The following is a 19603-nucleotide window of genomic DNA, read 5'->3' on the forward strand; positions in this document are numbered from 1 at the left end:
GCATGATGACTGGCAGAATCGTTCGATTTTTTCCGTCGAACGGCCGCAGACGAGCGGCAACAGCTAGGGACAGGGAGGAAGAGTGAAAGAGAGCGTTGTTCTGCAAAACAGTGTCCCGGTGAAAGAAGAACGCAACGGGCACCAATACTGCGGGGAACCTTGTCTGAAGGGAATAAACGCATTCATGGGAACGAAACAGAGCAGCGCCGGTTTATCCGCAAACAATGAGGCGGGTGTCGCGCGCAACTCTCCACCGGCTCTACACTGTCAGAAGTTGTCTCTCTCATTTTTCACCCCCCTCTTCCTCCTCCTCCTCCACCCCTCGTCTGTTCTTGTCACCGTTCAACCCAGCGAGACTCTAGCACCGGCGGTACTCTATTCAATTACACCGAAGACCAAACCTCCACGCACAGATTGCAACTGCACCGTTGCGGCATTCACCGCGTTGCGTCCGCGTATACACGCGCCCCGCCTCCGACGTCGCGTCTTCACCTGCATTCAAGACCAACGAGGGAACACAACCCCCGTAAACCTTCCCCGATTTTTTTTTCCAGAACCCCTCGGTTTCACCGACCTCCGTGAAACGTGTGGCAATTTTTTTAACTCCTGGTTTTTAACCGTTCGGGGTGAAGACCGGGTGCGGAAACTAATTTCTTCTTTTTCGCACCCTCTTGCGGTTTTTGTGCCAACACCAGGACCGCCGAGCCCGTCGAAACGACGAATTTCAGATTCTTAATTTTAAACACGATCCTCGGAAAAATTGTGCAAAATGGTGGAACACGGTGGACAATATATTCTCGGTTCGAACCAGTCGAATTTTCAAGCGGTTCATCAACAGATACACGAACCATTTCATTTTCACTGCGCTAATTGTCGTCTGGAAGATCGAGGAGATACCGTTCCGCCTCGCGATCCTGTTATCCCAGGTTGAATCCAGAGAATTGTTTCCCCAATAAAGGGTCACGTGTAGTCGAACGGTGTTCTAACTATCCGAAAATTCTATTTGCATCTCAATTTCGCCCTGGACAGAGAGAGCCCGGCTATACGAACGAATAGAGAGGACAAAAAAAAACAAAAAACGAAAGAAGAAAGGAACTTTTATGTAAAATGAAGTAGCCGGGACAGTTTATTCCGGCTCGTTCGTGCAGTACAAACGCCCTCGAAATTGCAAATCCGGCCGATTGATCTCGGATGAATATTTAAGCCGCCTGCAACTCGCACGAGTCAACCCTCTCGCGCTTTTCATTTCTTTTTTCTTGTTTTATTTTTCGTCCGTTCGTCACCCCGTCTCGTCCAGGATCGCGTGGGCGTCGGGGCTGACGTATACATGCACGTATATATATATATATTTTTTTAAGGAAGGCAAGCTTGTTCGACATTTTATGCCGCGACCCTTAATTATATCGTACAGATTTTACGATCCACTTCCGTTACACTGCAGCAACTTTATGGTAATGATCGCAATAAAAAAAAAAAAAAAAGAAGAAAAGAACAGCGACCGCCGCCGGTGATTCCGAGTCAAATATCAGAACAGTAAAACCCGGATTACCTTGTTTCCCACTGTAAGGATTTCTTCGTTTCATCGGGGTTTGTCAATAGTTCCGAATACGTATAATAATTCGCTATATCGTTTTTCCCCGCCCTCCTCGACGCGGTTCGGTAGATTTCAATTAAGTTCCAGATTGAAGTAAATTTGTTTCTGTCGAACGCACAATTTTACGGCGGCGTGCGTACGCGCGCGATGACTCGCGGGTTCGTTCATGTAAATAATACTGCCTTGCAATTCGCCAAATTTGCGAGAACGGATTACACGTGCAACTTTGCCTCGAGGAACCTGGCCAGACGATGCTGCGAGCGTTTGAACGCTTGTAAACCCTAATGTTGTAGCAAAGGGAGCCTTGTTCGCCTGGTATTACAGATTCGGTGCAATCATACGTTGTACTGTGTACCGGAATATGGAATTTCATTCGCTACCGTCAATTTTAATAGACCCGGTTGCTCTCGGCAATTCTTTTACTTTAAACATAACGAGAAGACGAGTTCCATGTCTGCAAATATTTAAAAAAAAGTCCGTGGAAAAGTTACAGTTTCTCTTCGAAGCAAAGAGAAAAGACAGCAAACTCTTGATCTAAGCCCAATCCTCGGGTCCGTGCTGTGACATAGATCGTGTAGGGCTACTATTTTCTTCTGACGGAAGGCGTACTATTACATACTGTCGATTGAACCACTAAATACAGTTCAAATTATATCGTGTTCGGTGTCATTTTAATCAGAGAGACGCCACAAATAAGTTGGAGAAAGTCCTATAAAAAAATAATGAGGAGTAAGGAAGTTTTGTAAGTGAACGCGTGAGCGGATTCCGAGCGGATACGTTAACCCGCCGCCGCTGTAAAACCATTTTGTTTTTGAGCAGCCGTGCGAACGGTGGGGGGGAATGAATTTCGGACCAATGAGGATCGGTTGCAATAACTATCGGCGCGTAAGTGCTCGATCAAACAACGTTCTAACGAGCACGCAAAATTCCACGGTCGTGGTGCGTTTCATGCCGCGCCGAGCCGGCTTTCCGCGCCGCGTTTAATTTCCTCTCTTTGGCCCGGGGAATATCGTACACATGTCGGTGAACGCCTGCCGGGGCCACGATACTTGGCGCAAATTAAATTTTATCGGACAAGTTGCGGCCCGTGGAAGGCCCGCCGGAAGACCGCGGCCAGGAATTACACTGAATAAACAGGTTAAACATTTTTCAAACCGACCAGCAAGAACAGCTGCGAGCGAGCCAGGACCAGCTGGAACATTAATGCGAGTTGTCTCCGACACTTTCGTCAAAGAAACTACATTTTCCCTTTCCAACCACTCAGCTGTGCGACTTTGCAATTACGAACATGCGTGAACCAACGAAAAACAAATAAAATAAATTAAAGGAATCAGTGGATTAGCTTTCAGATATTTTCCACCGTTCAATTCGACGATTTAATTTATTTTATTTGTTTTTCGTTGGTTCACGCATGTTCAAAAAAAAATAAATTAAAGGAATCAGTGGATTAACTTTCAGAAATTTTCCACCGTTCAATTCGACGATTTAATTTATTTTTTTTTAAGGAAACTACGAAGCGAATCCTTTTGAAATTTTCAGGATAATTTGCCCCACGTTTAAGGAATATGTACTAATTTTTTCATTGAAAAATATTATTCATTTCATTGAAAAGTATTATTGCTTATTGCTGGAGGTGCACCCTGCATCTATGCAACTCTGTCGAATTTTTGGCTGAATCTTCAGGTATTGAACTTCAACGTGCAATAATTAAACAATATTTATCGGAAATATCAGTTTCAGGCGCAATTAGAGTTGGCAAATTTTTCTACAATTTTCCGCGAAATTCATTTGACTCGCGTGACTGTTCGTGACTGGAATACATTGTTCAATAAATTTCCGATTTTGCGCCGAAGTACGCAGAGAACAATTTTCAAATAAGTTACGAGCCGGGAATATGTGTCTCTTTTTTTTTTCAAACGTAATTTTACGAGTTACGTGAAAAAGTTTTTCGCCGGGAGATTAAAATTACTTTCAAAAGCGCGGTTGCGGCATCTGTGTGAACGATAGTATTTTTACTGTTACACTAATTAAGAGAAAATAATTACCACATCAAAGAGCGCCTAGAAGACTAGAGACGATTCATAAATCTTTGGGAAAAAGGATGTGTATGTCAACTCAAACACCGGTAACACTGTACAGTTTTCAACCTGAAACAAAAGCACACACACGCTCAATAACCATTTATTTTCAAGATAAAATCTTGTGCAGCTCTCTAATGAGACCTGCGATTGGCTTGTGAAGAAGGTTTACCGTTCCATCGAAGACGATATTAAAATATATTCTTCTCTTTTCCAATTATACCGTTCAGCGAGTCGGGGCGATATTTCGAGGAATCGCCGCGCTAATCATCATAAAAACACAAAGCGATTCATATTTTCCATCGAGATTCAAATTTATGGAAAAGCTTCATCGGGCCAGTGTCCCGAGCAAAAGACGAGTCGCTTTGATCGTCGCGATCGTTTTCCCGGACTCGGGGCACTGTGCAATCATTGTGCAACCTTCTCCCTTCCAGCTTTGTCCTCGTCCCGCGAAGAGGAAGTACGTACTTCTGCTAAACGTTGTTTTGATTAATATTCATTCCGGCAACAGAAATCCAGTAAGCGGCCGCGAATCCCGATAACTTCCGACCCTCGGATTCCTTTATTGCTCGTTCTACTTTTCCGGACGGGCGACAGGGAGGATCCGGTTACATCATAATTAAAGTCGCGCGGGTCTTCGGGACGAACTAATGATATCCTCTTCGTCTTCCTGAAGATTGCCTTAAGTTCTCGGCTCGACAACGCGAGACACGAGCCGTAAGAAAGTATCTTCCGCTAGCACAGTAATGTCTCGTTACAAGTCCCAGAGATGTGCACGATATTTGTGAACAGTCTAGCCCCACAGTCCCAATTCCAGTGAGAAAAGCGTAACATGATGCGCGTTGGTCCTTCGTGCAAAATAAAAATTATCTGCGCCAATTCTTCTCGTAATAATTTGTTCAGGTTGTAAACAATGTACCAGTAATATTAAATTCATTAGATGTTTTTTCTGCTTTGCTTCCTCATTTTTGCAATAAATGCATAAAGTTCGCATACTAACGTAGACCGCGGTTCTTAATGCAAAATTTCCGCCATCAATCAATAGATGACTTCCGTCACATTTACCGTGATAATAGTGGAGACTATGAGAGTAGTTTCGGATACGTAGAATTCAGTGGAAAGCTTTTTTGTTTTTGATATAGTGAATTGGAATTTACTTAATGGATACGCCTCGCATATTCGATCGCCAATATACCTCTCTACCATAGTGTGTTTACAGTCCGGCATATTGATCTTACAGGATTTAAGCATGTAAGGAGCGGCGAGTGAATACAATAGAGCCACCCGTATTAGAACATTCATTATCCGAACATGATGATACACTGGTTTATTGTCGGAACATGTCTCCTTCTGTTGCTCGTATATTAGCTGAAATTGAAGTTACTTTGCACAGCATTATTGCTAGACGGTAAATTAGTTAATCTTTACTAACCGAAGCTTTACTAATAGTTTTCGCAATATTTGCAATATTCGCAATATATGTATTTTAACAATTTCCTTCTCTATAAAGGAAGTTGTGAGGATTAATTCGTGGCTCTTTGCTCGAAACTGTATTGTTCATTTGAAGGAAATTTTTATTGAAAGAAGTTGTTCTTTTGATTCTATCGTAACTTATATTTTATTTTAACTGTTAAGTAAAATAACACGATATTAATCGATGTACAGTGCAAAACCCAACACAAGTAGTGAACATCAGTGCAAGATTATAGTTTTCTTATTCGTATTTATCAGATTATTATGAAATTTCTCCCGTTCTCAATTACTATTTCCCATGTCCATGAACAAATTACCTTAGAGAGGTATCATGCTAAAATTGATTGAACGTATCAAAGGGTCGATCGAATACGAGTCGGAAAATTTATTATTATATTAAAGTCCATTAAACTCTTCGCTGTCCAAATTTTACCGCGCGTACTATACCCGCTGAAATGAGTCCGATAATTAGGTCTTTACAGAGTTACACGAGTGATACGAATGAATTTTCAGTCTAATTTTAGCAAAATAATCGATGAAAATGTAAATTTGTATGAGGAAGCATGGTCCGTTAATTGTTTAATAATCGGAATGCGGATTTTATACGTTTGTGACGAAAGTGAATTGGTGAGAATAATATTGTGAACACATACATATTGAATTAATATTGTGAATACATACACGAGAAGAATGTAATGAATAGACTTTATGCATTTATGAAAAAAATTAGTAGATCAAATTGCAAAACGGTGAAAATATTTAACGAACTTAAAAACCGCACTGTTTTCAGTTCAATAAAATTATTCAGAAAAGAAATAAACGTCTATGTAGTTTCCAATTTAACAAAATTGTTCAGCCAAGAAATAAATGTCTTTGCAGTTCCTGCAGCTTGCAATTTAAAGAATTTAAAAATACTATCGCACTGTTTTCAATTTAATAAAATTATTCAGGCAAGACATAAACGTCTGTGTAGTTTTCAATTTAAAAAACTTAATATAGAAAATCTGCAGTCTAGTAATGATATATACTGAAAGAGTGTGCAAAAGTATGTGGAAATAAATGATGCTACGAGCTTTGGCGCGTCTATACGGCTTCGGAAGCTCGAAAGGTCAGTTTTAATCAGTATGTTAGACGCCTCCAAACATTATAGTGTATTGCATGCGTCGTGGAAGAGGGAGGTGGGCGACTAATAATAGAAAATGTCGGGCGGTGGCGATCGATCTCGCGACAATTTGGCATCGACCGTGCAGGAATCGCAGTGTGGCGCGATGGACGTCGTTTATCTCGCGCGAGATACAAATCCCGACGTGCTCCGACGCGTAAAAACGCGCTCTCATCAAAGACGCGGACGGCGTGGAACGTGGCGATCGATAACTGCCATTGAAAAAGAGGAAGAACAATAATAACAGAAAACGAAAGAAAAAATACGGCGCGGCTTGTAAAATAAACGAGAGGGCGACGAGTCCGGTCAAACCGTCGAATTTCGATAATTCCACAGTACGATGATTCTTGTTTTGTTCTGTCTAGCGGACCACGCTAAAAGAATGCCGAAAAATCTGGCCGCCGAGAATTCTGCCGGTTTTTCGCGTGCTGTGCGCGAAAGTGAAAAGCACGGTGAAATAAATGGAATTTATCTATTATTGCGTTCACGGTGTACCGGAAACTGTAAAACGATCTAAATAAAAATCCTCGGTATTGGCGACGTTTATCCGTATGCGATTAAAAGACGAGGTATAAAAATAGTCATTTCACAAAGCCTGAGCTCCCGATTCAAGATTCTAAGAGGTGGCTGGGAACGGTAAAAATTATTTTCGCGATCGCAAGTGAAATAAAAGGGTCGCCGCGTGCCGAATAAAAAATCGATACCCTTCATCTTCGAATGCGCGGCGAAAGAGCCCGATAAATTACAAGAATCGCAAGAGAATGCATCGGGGTCGAACGAGGGAGAGAGAGAGAGAGAGAGAGAGAGAGAGAGAGAGAGAGAAATGGAAGAAAATCATGGAAAACGAGGGGGTGAAACTATAGTAAGGGCTCCGGCGAGATAGAGGTGATCACTGCGGCAGCAGAAGAGAGTAAAGAACCGGCGACCAGCAGGAAAAGACGCGCGCCGAAGATAAGGAAAAGTGGCGAACAAAACGGGAGAAAAAGAAACGAGCACGAAGAGAAGTAAAATCGTTCGGCGAACGAGCGAAACAAGGGGTTGAAGGACAGGGGCACGATAAAACAAAACAGTGGGGTCCGGGGGGTTGGAGGGGGGTTGGTGAAGAGAAGAAGGAGGGTTAAATTAAATAGGATACAAAAAGGAGGAGCAGGAAAGACAGTAACGAAAGAAAAAGAAACCGCGGGTACAATTAGACGGAAAAAAGGGGTGAAGAGAGCTAGACAGAGGGGATAGAGGAGAGGAAGAGAAACGCGACAAAGAGAATAGTGGAAGCAAAAGAAAGTGGACTGGCTGAGGGGGTGAGGAGAGGATGACGACGGGGGTGAGATGGAGTAAGACAGCGAGTGGAAATGAGAGCACGGGGGGAGCGAGAGGGTAGCATCGGGCAGACTATAATAGAGACTGAAAAAGAAAAAACGGCTTAGAGAAAAAGAGAAGAGGGATGGTTGGAGGGTGGGGAAGAGAGAGAGAGAGACTGGGTTAAGGAGAGAAAGATCGAGTGGGACAGAGACGTTAAGGTGGTATTCTGGTTTTCGAGGCCGGTTTTACACCACCTTTCAGGAATTTTTTTCAGATCAGCTGTCACACTTTTTCTAGTGGAATTTTGCGCATGTATCTACGGGTATTCGGAGTACGTATGTTATTTATTTTTTTTTTTTAAGTAAAAGTAATGCAAATTACATTTCTGTTTTTTGGCGGATACAACAACGTGAATTGGGGGAGCCAAAATGATACACCGCAGGGAACGTGTAATATCCCGAGTAATAGTAAAGATAATAACATGAAAATTACATTGTGTCATCTTGAAACATACCCGAACATATACGACAAATAATGATTTTCCCGTATCTGTGATAGTCTGACAATTTTTTCGCCAAATATCGCTTCAAATCGACGCCTCTAAAGTAGAATACCCCCTTAAGGGATATATAAAACAATGTACAACTCCTATAATTTTTATTATACTTACTTTAAAGAAATAACCATAAATGTGTGCGCGAGTGAAATCCTAATGCAAAAAGGTTTGCTGGTTCTTCTTCAAAGAAATTCCCAAAAATCCTCGAAAACCAGAATACCCCCTTAAGAGAAAAAGAGAGCAAGAGAGAGGGATAGGGGGGAAAGAGGGAAGCGGAGAGGGAGAAAGAGAGACGGAGGAGAGAGGGAGAGACGTGACGCGTGGCATCACGTGGTGTATTGATCGTCGCGCAGCATCCACGAGAGCCATTCCGGCTGCCAACCTTCCTACCTACCCCAAGCACCTACCCCTTTCCCTCATACCAACCTTCCGCCCCACCCACTTTCCTCCAGACCACCATTCTCCTCTGACCTCCTCCTACTTCACTTCGCCATCCCCCTTCAGCGTCCCCCCTGACGGTACTCCTGCAACAAACTACCCCCTGCCCCCTGCACGCGCCGAGCCCCCCGGCGAAACCCCGTCAGACATCCATCGTCGTGTATCCAGCGAGTTAATTATTAAATGCATCGTCGTGCCTGCGAGGCCCTGCAATACGTCCCTTCCACCCCCCTCGACCAGCCGAGAACCCCGAGCATCTCGCTCCTTCCCCTCTGTCTTCATCTATCCGACCATCCTCGTCTTCGTCTCCCTCTCTCTCTCCTCAGCTTCTTCGTTACGCTCTCGCTTTTCTCCGTTTTATTCTCTCTTCATCTCTTCCTCTCATTTCATCCCCTCTGTCATCTATCCGAGCATCGCCGTCTCGGGTCTTCAGCTTCTGCTTCATCTTTCTTTTCCTTTCAGTCCCCTCCGTCTTCATCTATGCAACCATTTCGGTTCACCTCTCTTTTCAGCTTCTGCTTTACCTGTCTCTTCAGCCTCCCGCTCTTATTCTCTTCATCTTTCTTTCTCTCTCTCTCTCTCTTCCAACCCCCCTCGTCTCCATCTATCCAACCCCATCTCGCTTTCTCTCTCTCTCTTCAGCTTTCCGCTCTCGCTTTTCCCCCGTTTCTCCCTTCCACCCTTTTCCGTCACTCTTTCTCTTTCAACCCCCCTCCCGTCTTCATCTATCCAACCCCGGTCTCGCATCTCTATCTCTCTCTTCCGGTCTCGCTTTTCTAGGTTTTTGCCTCCTCTGCGGCGCCGATTCACGTACAGTCACTTCATCTTCCGCGGGCCCCGGTGTAAATGCTGGAAAGGAACGGTCGTCGTCTATCGGGGACTTTCGATTATCGGGCAAGTCCGGGGATCGATCCCGGTCGCCGGAAAAGGGAAACATCGGCTGCAGCCGAGCATTGGCTTCGACCCTGCGATCCTGTTTACAGATTCCCGTGAACGACGATCCCGCACAGAGAGACCGTCTTATTACCGGCGCACAATCGCGCCGAGAACTATGCGCGCGGCTAGCCCTGTTTTTGCTTTTGTTGTTCGTCTTAACGACGCGTTTAACCTGACCGCGCGAATCGTTAGAACGCGGTTACCCGAGAGTCCTCCGCGAATTCGCGATTTTGTGAAACCGTTAACGAACGGACCCCGTTTATGCGGACGTTCGTCGCGGAAGTCAAGTGAAACTGTCGTTAACACTGTTTTTATTGCTTTTTAATAGGCGGAACGGGATTGTCAAAGCATTTTTACTTATACCCTTTTGTAGATGTATATCCTTCGTCATGTTTCCTTTGAAACGGTCGACTTCGTTGTCGAACTTCGCGAAGCAACTTTTTAGCTATTTTTAGTGAAACGAAGAACTTCGTGAATATTGTAACCCGCCGCGGGCGAGGATTTTTTCAAATATTTTCACTGATTGAAACAATGACGAAAACTGGTCTCTTGTTACCGAAAATAATTAATTTATGTGTTTACAACGTCAGGAATTAGATGTATGAGATCCTGTTTATCATTGTGTTAATTTGACATCCAGAAATAAGTCCATAAACAATGAAATATAATTGTATTTATTAATTACATTAATGCTTTTTGTATGTTTACAAATTTTGCGAGCACCACAAATGTGTACGGATACACAGTTAATTGCGTGTAATTAAAGTATAATTAAAGCGTTTATTTCAATCGTTTTTCCATGTTTCGCTTATATCGCTTCGCTCCAACCGTACGTATTTGTCTTTGATAGTTCGCGACTGTTTTCGGTGTTTTCAGTATCGTAATATCCTCGAAATCCTTCATTTGAAACGTGATTAAGCAAATATTTTCGTTAAGCCTGGGGAAATTTGATGGTTATTTGGCTTGGTGCGTAAACAACTTTGTCTCGCGGCGATATTCGTTTTCGCGCGGAGCTAGAACCGAGCGGCTGGCGAGTTTTATTCTTCTCGTCCGATCGAAAAACGATATCACAACGGGATTTTGTACACCAATAAAATATAAGATCGGTTTTACAACGTTTCGCAATAAATTATTACTCTCCACTTCACCGTGTATAATTTCACATATCCGACTGAAATACAAAATCCACCCAGTTTCTGTAAACGTTCGTAAAACAGTATTCATTAAAACTTAAAATATTTGTCTAGAATTATAAAACGAACATTACACGTCTATTTGAAAAGTTAAGCAAACTCCCAACAAAAATAAAACGAACATTTCAATGATACTTTATTGCACAAATGCCGACAGTTTTCCCAACGGAAATGAATTTAAGCCTGTGACTCGTACGAAACAACAAAGCTGGAATGATTCCTCCATGAAATTTCAAATCAACAAGCCAACTAAATTGCGTTTCTTTATTGCCGTTATTTAATTGCCAATTAATCAATATTTTCATGTCGTGCTTTCATCGGGGTCCGAGAAGTTGTGAAATGCGCACACATTCGAAGTCCCTACCTTTTTATTCTTCGAGTAATGAATATCGATGGGCTAATGACGGTTCGCACGGGCAATATTCGATCATGATTTTCGATCATCAAAGGCCCGTAGTACCTTTAAATGGCTCCGTAACGTAATTGCCACTGCGAAAGCTTTCGATCGAGTATAAGACCTTCCAGCATTTTCGCCGTGGCGTTACACGCGGAGATTTTGTTCACCCTGTTGCAGGGGCTCGGGGGATGATAGACTGCGGATCCACGCAGTGACACATTTCATAATTAGCTTAACCAAACAGTTCCGTAATAGCTGCGAAATCGGCGAACAATTTGCACTGAGACACAGTGATCTTGAATTATTTTGTTTCGGCAGCTTCTGGGAGTTGGTTATTCTGCGATATTTATTTATATTACTTTCAAAGGTTAAATTTAGACGGCATTCTCGTTATAATTCGAAAATGTGTTTGATATGCTACCTTAGTGATTTTAAATTGTATTTGATTTGAGAAAGATAAAATTTGGAAACATACAGTGAATTTCTTTAAGTAACGTTATTTCTGTATCAAATATTTTCATATATTTCTCTGTATCAAGTGTGTACCATATATATATATATATATATATAAATTCCGGATAATGTTAACTTGAAATGAAGATAAAAAATACTTCTATTAAAAACGAAAATGTTCGAAAATTCAGTAACATTGTTATTTCAACAATTAAGTATTCTTAATTTTCATGAAGGTAGAAACAACATTGTATTCTCTTTATTGTTTGAACACGTTTTTAATATAACTGTTGGGTAACGTTGAATGAAAATGAAGGATGTTTAAATTTAAAATGAGAAGGTGAAAAATTGATCAACTTCGTTACGTTTTTATGTAAAACCAACCATTGTATTTTCCCTATTATTTGAACAGGGTTTTGATATAAATTCTCAATGACTTCGACTGGTGTTATTTAAGTAAACATGGCGAGGACTGAAATCTTATAATTTTAAATATTGCTTTTTAAACAATCTCTTACCCGTCGTTTTTCATTGCGTATTTCTCGACGAGTCCACGGTATTGAAAAAGTTCATCTTGAACGCTGTGCAAGCACTTGAGGTGACTCCGTTTATTTGTTATTCGAGACACTAGTGATTTGAATTATTCATTACTCATGGGAAGTCTACATTCGACATTTATTATTCGTAGCTTCCAATTCGTGTTTATTTCAAAAGATCGCCGTTCGTTATTCTTGATTTATTCCGCAGCGGAAATCTGTTCTACCATGAACTCTCTCTCTTTCTTTCTCTGTGTCTCATTTACTTGTAAATATTTATAAGCAATTATTTTAATCATAACGGAATTTCCCCCGGTACGATCAGCGTATCTTTAATTAGTCTGAATTTCCACTTTGGCCATAAGAGGACATTTACCGTTCATGAAGTATGCCTCGCAAGAATTTCCAGCATGAATATCTCGAGGTACTCGGCGAGCTTGCTTCGCTTCATCAGCTTGATCTTGATCTTGATCTTCGGTTACTTACAATTAACTTCGACAGATACAACAAAAGAATAATTACAAAATTTCAGTTCTTTCCGATTACATAGATATTTAAAAAGTGGAAAAATAATGTATAAAGTAAATCAAATTCTGCAAAATAATGTTCGATGTTCCGACAACTTCACAAAGTCACGTGCAACCTGCTGCAATATCATTTAATTGATAAAATACGCCAACAAAATATTGCAATTACGAAACAACTGCAAAGCAAACAAACAGAAAACCGCGTTGCGAATCGCGCGGTCCTTCGTGCGCAACGATACATTTTTAAGTATTTTTCTTTTGATACGTTTTTAAACGATACCGGATATTGCCGGATATTTCGCGATATTTTGCGAGCAATTCGGAGGTAAGGTTTCAAAGGCTTTGGCCGAGACCATCGGCCAGGTACGCGAGAGCTCGCGAATTTTCGCCTAAACGCCGACAATACCACGTGAAACAGACGTCAGAAACAGGTCACCGAGAGAGGTGCATGTACGCACATACGTTTAGGAGAGAGGCCAATCAAATCGGCCCGACGTGGCTTTGCGTCGCACTGCCAAGAACGTTATTCACCTGCCGTTGCGAATTGCCAAAACGCAGTGCTGACTGTCAACCGGGAACGAAAGCCCTCGCCGGCGTTTCTACATCGTAACAATTCGAAATGATGCACTCTTCCCCATCACAACTGTTTCCTCCAGCCTTAATCTTCCAGCGATCTATACGCGGTGTCTTGCAAATTTCAATCGCCTTGCGAAATTATTGCGGACCAGTTTAAGCGACCCAATTACTGTGGGGGTACCAATTACCGCGCCTATATTAACTGTACTTATTTTTAAAGCACAACGAATATTAAAAAAGATATATATATATACACAATATATAACAACATATATCAATGTATATTCATATCAACTATCTTGTTGTATATTCATATCAACTGATTTTAATGAAAAAAATTTAATATCTCTGTTTTAGTATTCATTATGCTTTGAAAATAAGTGTAATCAATATCGTCATAGTAACTGGGACCCCTTACCCTGTGTGCGATTAGGTCGGTTCTGGAATTGTTCCGGATTGTCGCTATATTAAAGAAATGTTAATAAGTTGCAGGTCAAGAATAATAATGTGCTGTTTGAAAAATCTAGGAAAATGATACTGATAGATAAGAACATTTTAAAATTGAAAACATACGGTTTAAAATAAATATCGCATGTCAGGAGAGAGACGATAAAAAGGTAAAAGTAAATTAGAAAGAAGATTGCACTTAAGGAAAAGATAGCAGAACGATATAAGAATAATTCATTGCACAAAGGGACAGGAAACGGACGAAAAAGGGACGGTATTTTAAAGAGAGTAAGTGTACGATATAGCAGACGAAAATTGAAAAGAAGATTGCACGTAAGAAAAACAAAAGCGAAAGAAGAGTAACTCGTGTTACAAAGGCTTGCAACGAATACTATTCCCAGAGAACACGCAGCAGTAAAAAATAAGAATAGTTCAAGGCATAACGTTTTAAAGAGAAGACTGTACCTACAGAAAGCGCGACAGTAAAAAAAAATAAGCATAATTGAGGACATAAGGTTCAAAGGGAAGACTGTATTTAGAAAAAACATAACAGTAAAAGAAGGTAAGAATAATTCAGAACATAGGGTTTAAATGGAAGACCGTGCCTAGGGGACAGGTAGCAGTAAAAAATTGAAATAACTCGGGAACGTAATGGGTGAAAAGAAGACTGTTTATTATTGGTCTTAAAAAAGTCATGGCTTGTGAGCAATCGTACCTTAAAGAGTTCTGAAAAGTAAAGCAACTTTTGGGAATATTTTACAAGAGACGTATCGAACACTATGATTCCAAATTTTGGTACACTTGTTAACCAATATTTGGAGAATGTATATACATCTTTTGAAGCAATAATGTTCGTTTTCCTCAATGTTACAGCGGTAACAGCGAGAACGTTGAAAGTATATCGATGACGAATACTGCTGTCGTCAGCCATAACATCGTAACTAATGAAATGATTTAAATAAAAGAAAATATGGAGTGCTCTCTAAGAAGGACCTTTTCAAGTATAAAATTATTTATTGAACCAAGTCTTACAGTTCTTGAGAAAAAAATTCCCCGAAAATCACCGAGCACTAAAAGTGACTGACATGTCCTGTCACACAAAAATAACAAGACTGAATGTATGTTTTCGATTTTGACGATAGTATGCGCTCGGACAAAAAGATTGAAAACCGTTTCCCACGGAGAGACGTTCAGTTCCAATAGTCGTCAAATAAAATGTATAAAGTCGATCATACGACCACCGTTCGTAGATTTATCGTTAATCTATTGGTCCAGGGTTTCCCGGCGTCTGCCTCGAAATACTAAATAAACATCGAGCATGGTCAGGACAATGGTAAGGGGTTAAAGAGCCGATTATCGCGTCCTCGTCCGGGAGAATCACGGTGCTCGGAACGCACGGCAATCGAAAGAACTAAGAGGAACGATAAATATTGCGGGACCGTTACGGGAATTTACGGGACGTAAGAAATCAAAGTGGATAGAAGGCGATAAGGGTGGGGGGGGGTGGCGAGAGGGGGACAAGAAGGGTGGAAGGAAAAGGGAGGAGAAGTATTTGCGGGACGAAAGGGCTTCTCTCGGGCAGGCAGCACACCGCCTTCAAGATACTCGGTCAACAAGCGGCGCAGGCCTAAGTCCCTTCTTCTTTTGACACCTACGTCGGCGAAGACGATACTTTAAGCCGCTACCAGTCGCGCTTTTTACCTTATTCGAGATACCGTCACCGGTCTTATCCTCTTATCTAGACGTCGAGGAGAGAGGGCGGACCCGTTGAAAAACCCGAGATTCTTGAGCGCCGACGCTCCGCTCAAATTATTAGGTCCGAGGGAACGTTCCCGTTGACTCGCTCTTCATAAACACTGGGACCCTTAATCGGGGAGCTGAGGGTCTTCGCAGCACTGCGAGGGCTTAACCCGTTCACGAAGTGCACGGGAATTCTAGGCTCACCGAGGAATTTGTTTAATTTGTTAGCCGAGCGATTCTTTCGCGCGGAAACGGTCACGAAGATGTAACTCGAGGCAAATGAATAGGTCTCTGGTGAAAGAACATGAACATTTCTAGCCGTACTCTGCTAAATATTTAGAATTACTGATTGTTTGATAATACATTCAATTGCCACGACGAAGTATCAAAAGTACAGTAAAGTATTCGAATTATAGTAAAATATGTAATACCATAAAATAATAGAGAAACGCATGTAAGCGCTTCGACAGTGAAAGTAGACAGCCTGTAGTCGGACACGGTTCCATCCATGACAGCAGGAGTTATACAATTATTTATTGCAGTTATCGATCCTTGGATAATTTCGAAAATCATGTCGAACTGAAACTGTTTTCTTTTTTTTTAAGAGATGTCCTTTCTATGTTTTACAATGTTTATGAAAAATGCAGAGAGCGTCGTACAGTAATGTAAGTGGAACGTAAGCAAACTATGATTTCCCACTGAACGAGAAACCAAAGAGGTGAGACGAAAGTTTTACAGTCTCGATGAGCGGATGGATCAAAATATTATATCAGCAGTAAAGTTTCGATAATTGTTCTTTTACTGCCACCGAGTTAAGAACTTCTTTAAATCTTTGCTTTACGACGCTATAAAACGGTCCTAACATCGTGTATATTGCCGGTCAGATAAAACTTCATATCGAGAAGCAATTTCTCATCGTGAAAAAATGATATTAACAGAACTGGAATATAAACAACACTTTCGGCGAAAACGCTGTCCGTCGACACCGGCGGCACGTAATAAAATTTCTCATTTCCGAAATGCCACGCGCAGAAATTAGTTGCGCAGGAGAAGGTTCGAATTTTGGCTTTCTCGGAGAGCAACGTAACGTTTCGTGACATTCGATTTACAATCGTGCATCGCAAAAACAGCGTGGGAACGGGGGCTCGTGTTTATGCGAGTGCTCACGAGTTTAATACAGTTCTTCGATGGGAAGAGTTCAAAACAGGGAAAATTACTGTCGAAAACAATTTCTGCAAACTGGCTTCACTCTTCGGGATCTTGTTTTAACCATTTCTTGCTGAAGCAGTAAAAATATTTCATCAAGCCTCTCAATGATCTGACAGTTGATTGACCCTGTAGCGGTACACAGTTTCCAGAGATCTAAGAAGCGCAAGAGCCTAAATTCAAGACAAGTTGTCTGCGACCGCAATGAATCTGTCGGTGGCGTTTCCGCGGACAAAGGGATCGCGAATACGGTTAATAAGCTTTCTAATGTTGAAGCATCGGTCGAAACGGTAGGCGAGAGAGACGGTCAGGTGGGCTGAGTGGCGAAATAGAAAACACGAGAAGGCCGAAGGAAGGTCGATGGATGGAAAGCAGGACAAAAGCAGGGGGCAGAGGAGAAGCAGCAGCATCATCATCGGGGCGAGGAGGGATCGCGAGAGACCAACGTGGAAGAAGTAGTACTCACCCCCTCAGGCCGAAAGCCCTCTTTGCCAGCTCCAGCTTGAAGACACTCGGTCAACAAGCGGCAGAAGCCCGGGTCTTGGCCGTTTTCCTCTGGCGCGGGTGCAACGGGAGACGGTCGTCACACCGGAAGCCGTTTGCTATCACTTCTCCGGTTCACTGTGACGCGGAACACTGTCACCGACGACCGGTCTCCGGTTTGCCAGCGAAACTGTGCGAGACGGCGATTTCGACGAACGCCTAACTCACTTTCCCCCCGATCGATCACGTTCGGACGCGAGATTAGGTTCGCGGCGAGCGAATGGACTCGGCCGCGTGTTTGCTGAATCGGGGATCGAGAAAGAACGGGGATGCAAAGAGGTGCTAGAGAGGTTCTAGGAGGCCAGAAGAGGGAACGATGATCGCGGTGAAAGAAAACGAAACCGAGGGGATCTCGGCGGCTATGTTTAGAATACCCTAAGAGGGACCTAAACGAAAACGGAAGAGAAGATGGGACGAAGAAGGAAGGAGCAAACGCGCGAACCACGAACACAATACAGTTCGAGTGTTCCCCGATGCTTGGCTGGCGTTCGACCTAGGGGGAGGGGGAGAGAGAGCAGGAACAGCGAATGATTTTAGATTCAGTGCCAGAAAAATCGCCGGCCAATCGCGAGGGGACGCAGGACAAATCGAGATCGCCATCTCTCGGCCAACTGGGGCCATCGAATGACATTAATAGACCTTTCTCTCGCGTCGATCGAGTCCCCTAATTGCCGGGAAATCATTATCGCTAATAGACTCGTCTCGTGGGACGGGCCCACGGAACTGGTTGTTTAAGAGCCGGACTGCCAGTCATTTTATTCGAACGTTCCCGGCTCCGTCCTGGGAATCTTTCAGATAAGGGACGCCCCTGCGTTCATGGGTGGAATAGCATTTCATGCGGTGAAATAATTGGTTTTATTTTTCTGTCGGGAATATTTTTTATTCGGACAGTTTTTGATATGATGGTAATCGAGATAGTATTTTAGTTTCAGGATGATCCAAGTTGACGGGGTTTGATTATCCCGGTTTGCGAATTGAAATTAACACTAGGTTTACGGAGCACTAACTATTTTGCATTACTTCATAAAAATACCGAGAACGTGCTACTCGCATTTCGAGCAATCTTTTTAAAATAATATATACCGAAAGAAAGAAATTATGCATGTATGCATCCTTAGAATCTTCATCGTTTTAAGTTAAAAATATTAGAATCCGTCATTTTGGCGGATCCCGTAAACCTAGTGTTAAAAATCAAATAATCGTGCGCAGTATTATAAACATATTTTCTTCAAATATGCGCGACAGGGATTTCACGTTGTGTTAATTTTTTCAAATTCATTTTTACACGAATCGGTTGTCCACGCATTTTGCTATGCCTCTGTTTAGTTTTCTTTCTTGTTGACTGTTCGAGTAAATACTTTTTTCCGTTCCGTTCGGACGTCATGAGAGTATGAATGTAATATCGTGGTGCGAGAACGAGAATTCCCTCGCACACCGGCAAATAGATGAAAATAGGTACAAAGTTTCTCGTCTGATAATAACGATAAATGATCGAGCCCGTCGGACAGAGGAAGCCATTAATCAAACTGGTTTCGCAGACATTTGTCGAAGATAAAGTGGAAAAGTTTAGTGAAAATATTTCATCCGCGAACGTGTGTAATATCGGCTCGCAGCGACAAATTTAAATGATGGGGAATAAAATGTGTAGGCGTTTTATAAATCTGTGAATCGTCAATTTGAAATTTGTTTTCCGGTATTAAAGTGGCGACATTAAAACATTACACTGGCAATAATCATCTGCGTACAGCGAGTCGGCCTGCTTCGAATGTAGTCGTCAATTTTTTTTTTTACATCATATATTGCACTAATAAATTTGTATCTATACTCTTTGGCATCTAAGTACTTTTATTTTAAACAATAAACTTCGTTTCTATGGTGAACTCAGTTATTCAATGACTAAAGCCACTTGCAATACCAATTTCTGAAGAAGGAAGTAAATCTGCGGGAATGATAGAAAACGAAGATTTAAAAGCCACGATTGAAACAGATTCGCTCCAATTTGCGAGATAACTCGCTGAAGAACTTCGCGAAGATAGAACGTAGTGGCTCAACTTTTCCGAAGAGCACTTTCAAAATTAACATTTTGCAAATTACAAGCTAATATTTTTCACTTTATCATTTCACTCTGGAATGAATACATCGCGGCAATTTCAACATAAAAGGTACATAAAAGGTGTTTAGAAGCCGAGGGGAAATATTCCCGGAACCACATACGACCTCGATTCATCCTCAACCTCGTGCCTTAGAATTTCCTTCGCGCAGGATGGAGGCTAATCTATAAAATCTACGTTGCCTTTAAAGGTTACACGGTGATACGAGAAAAATTGCATTTCTTTCATGCGCACAAAATAAGGTACAAGCAAGTACTGTGGGAGTACCAATTACAGTGCCTATATTAATCATACATATTTTTGAAACACAAACGAATATTAACCCTTTGCACTCGAAG

At 41.9% G+C, this 19603-nt stretch overlaps 1 protein-coding gene across 1 annotated transcript in view; it reads right to left on the reverse strand.

Annotated features, from left to right (window-relative positions):
- Mub (poly(rC)-binding protein mub) overlaps window positions 1-17241 on the reverse strand; it is a 237973-nt gene extending 220732 nt beyond the window's left edge. The window contains exon 1 of the mRNA XM_076794400.1: window positions 17078-17241. The gene's annotated coding sequence lies outside the window, so the exon portion shown is untranslated. The remainder of the gene's footprint in view (window positions 1-17077) is intronic.
- Window positions 17242-19603: the final 2362 nt, after the last annotated feature.

The sequence above is a fragment of the Halictus rubicundus genome, chromosome 10 (genome assembly GCF_050948215.1).
Source record: "Halictus rubicundus isolate RS-2024b chromosome 10, iyHalRubi1_principal, whole genome shotgun sequence".
NCBI lineage: Eukaryota > Metazoa > Arthropoda > Insecta > Hymenoptera > Halictidae > Halictus > Halictus rubicundus.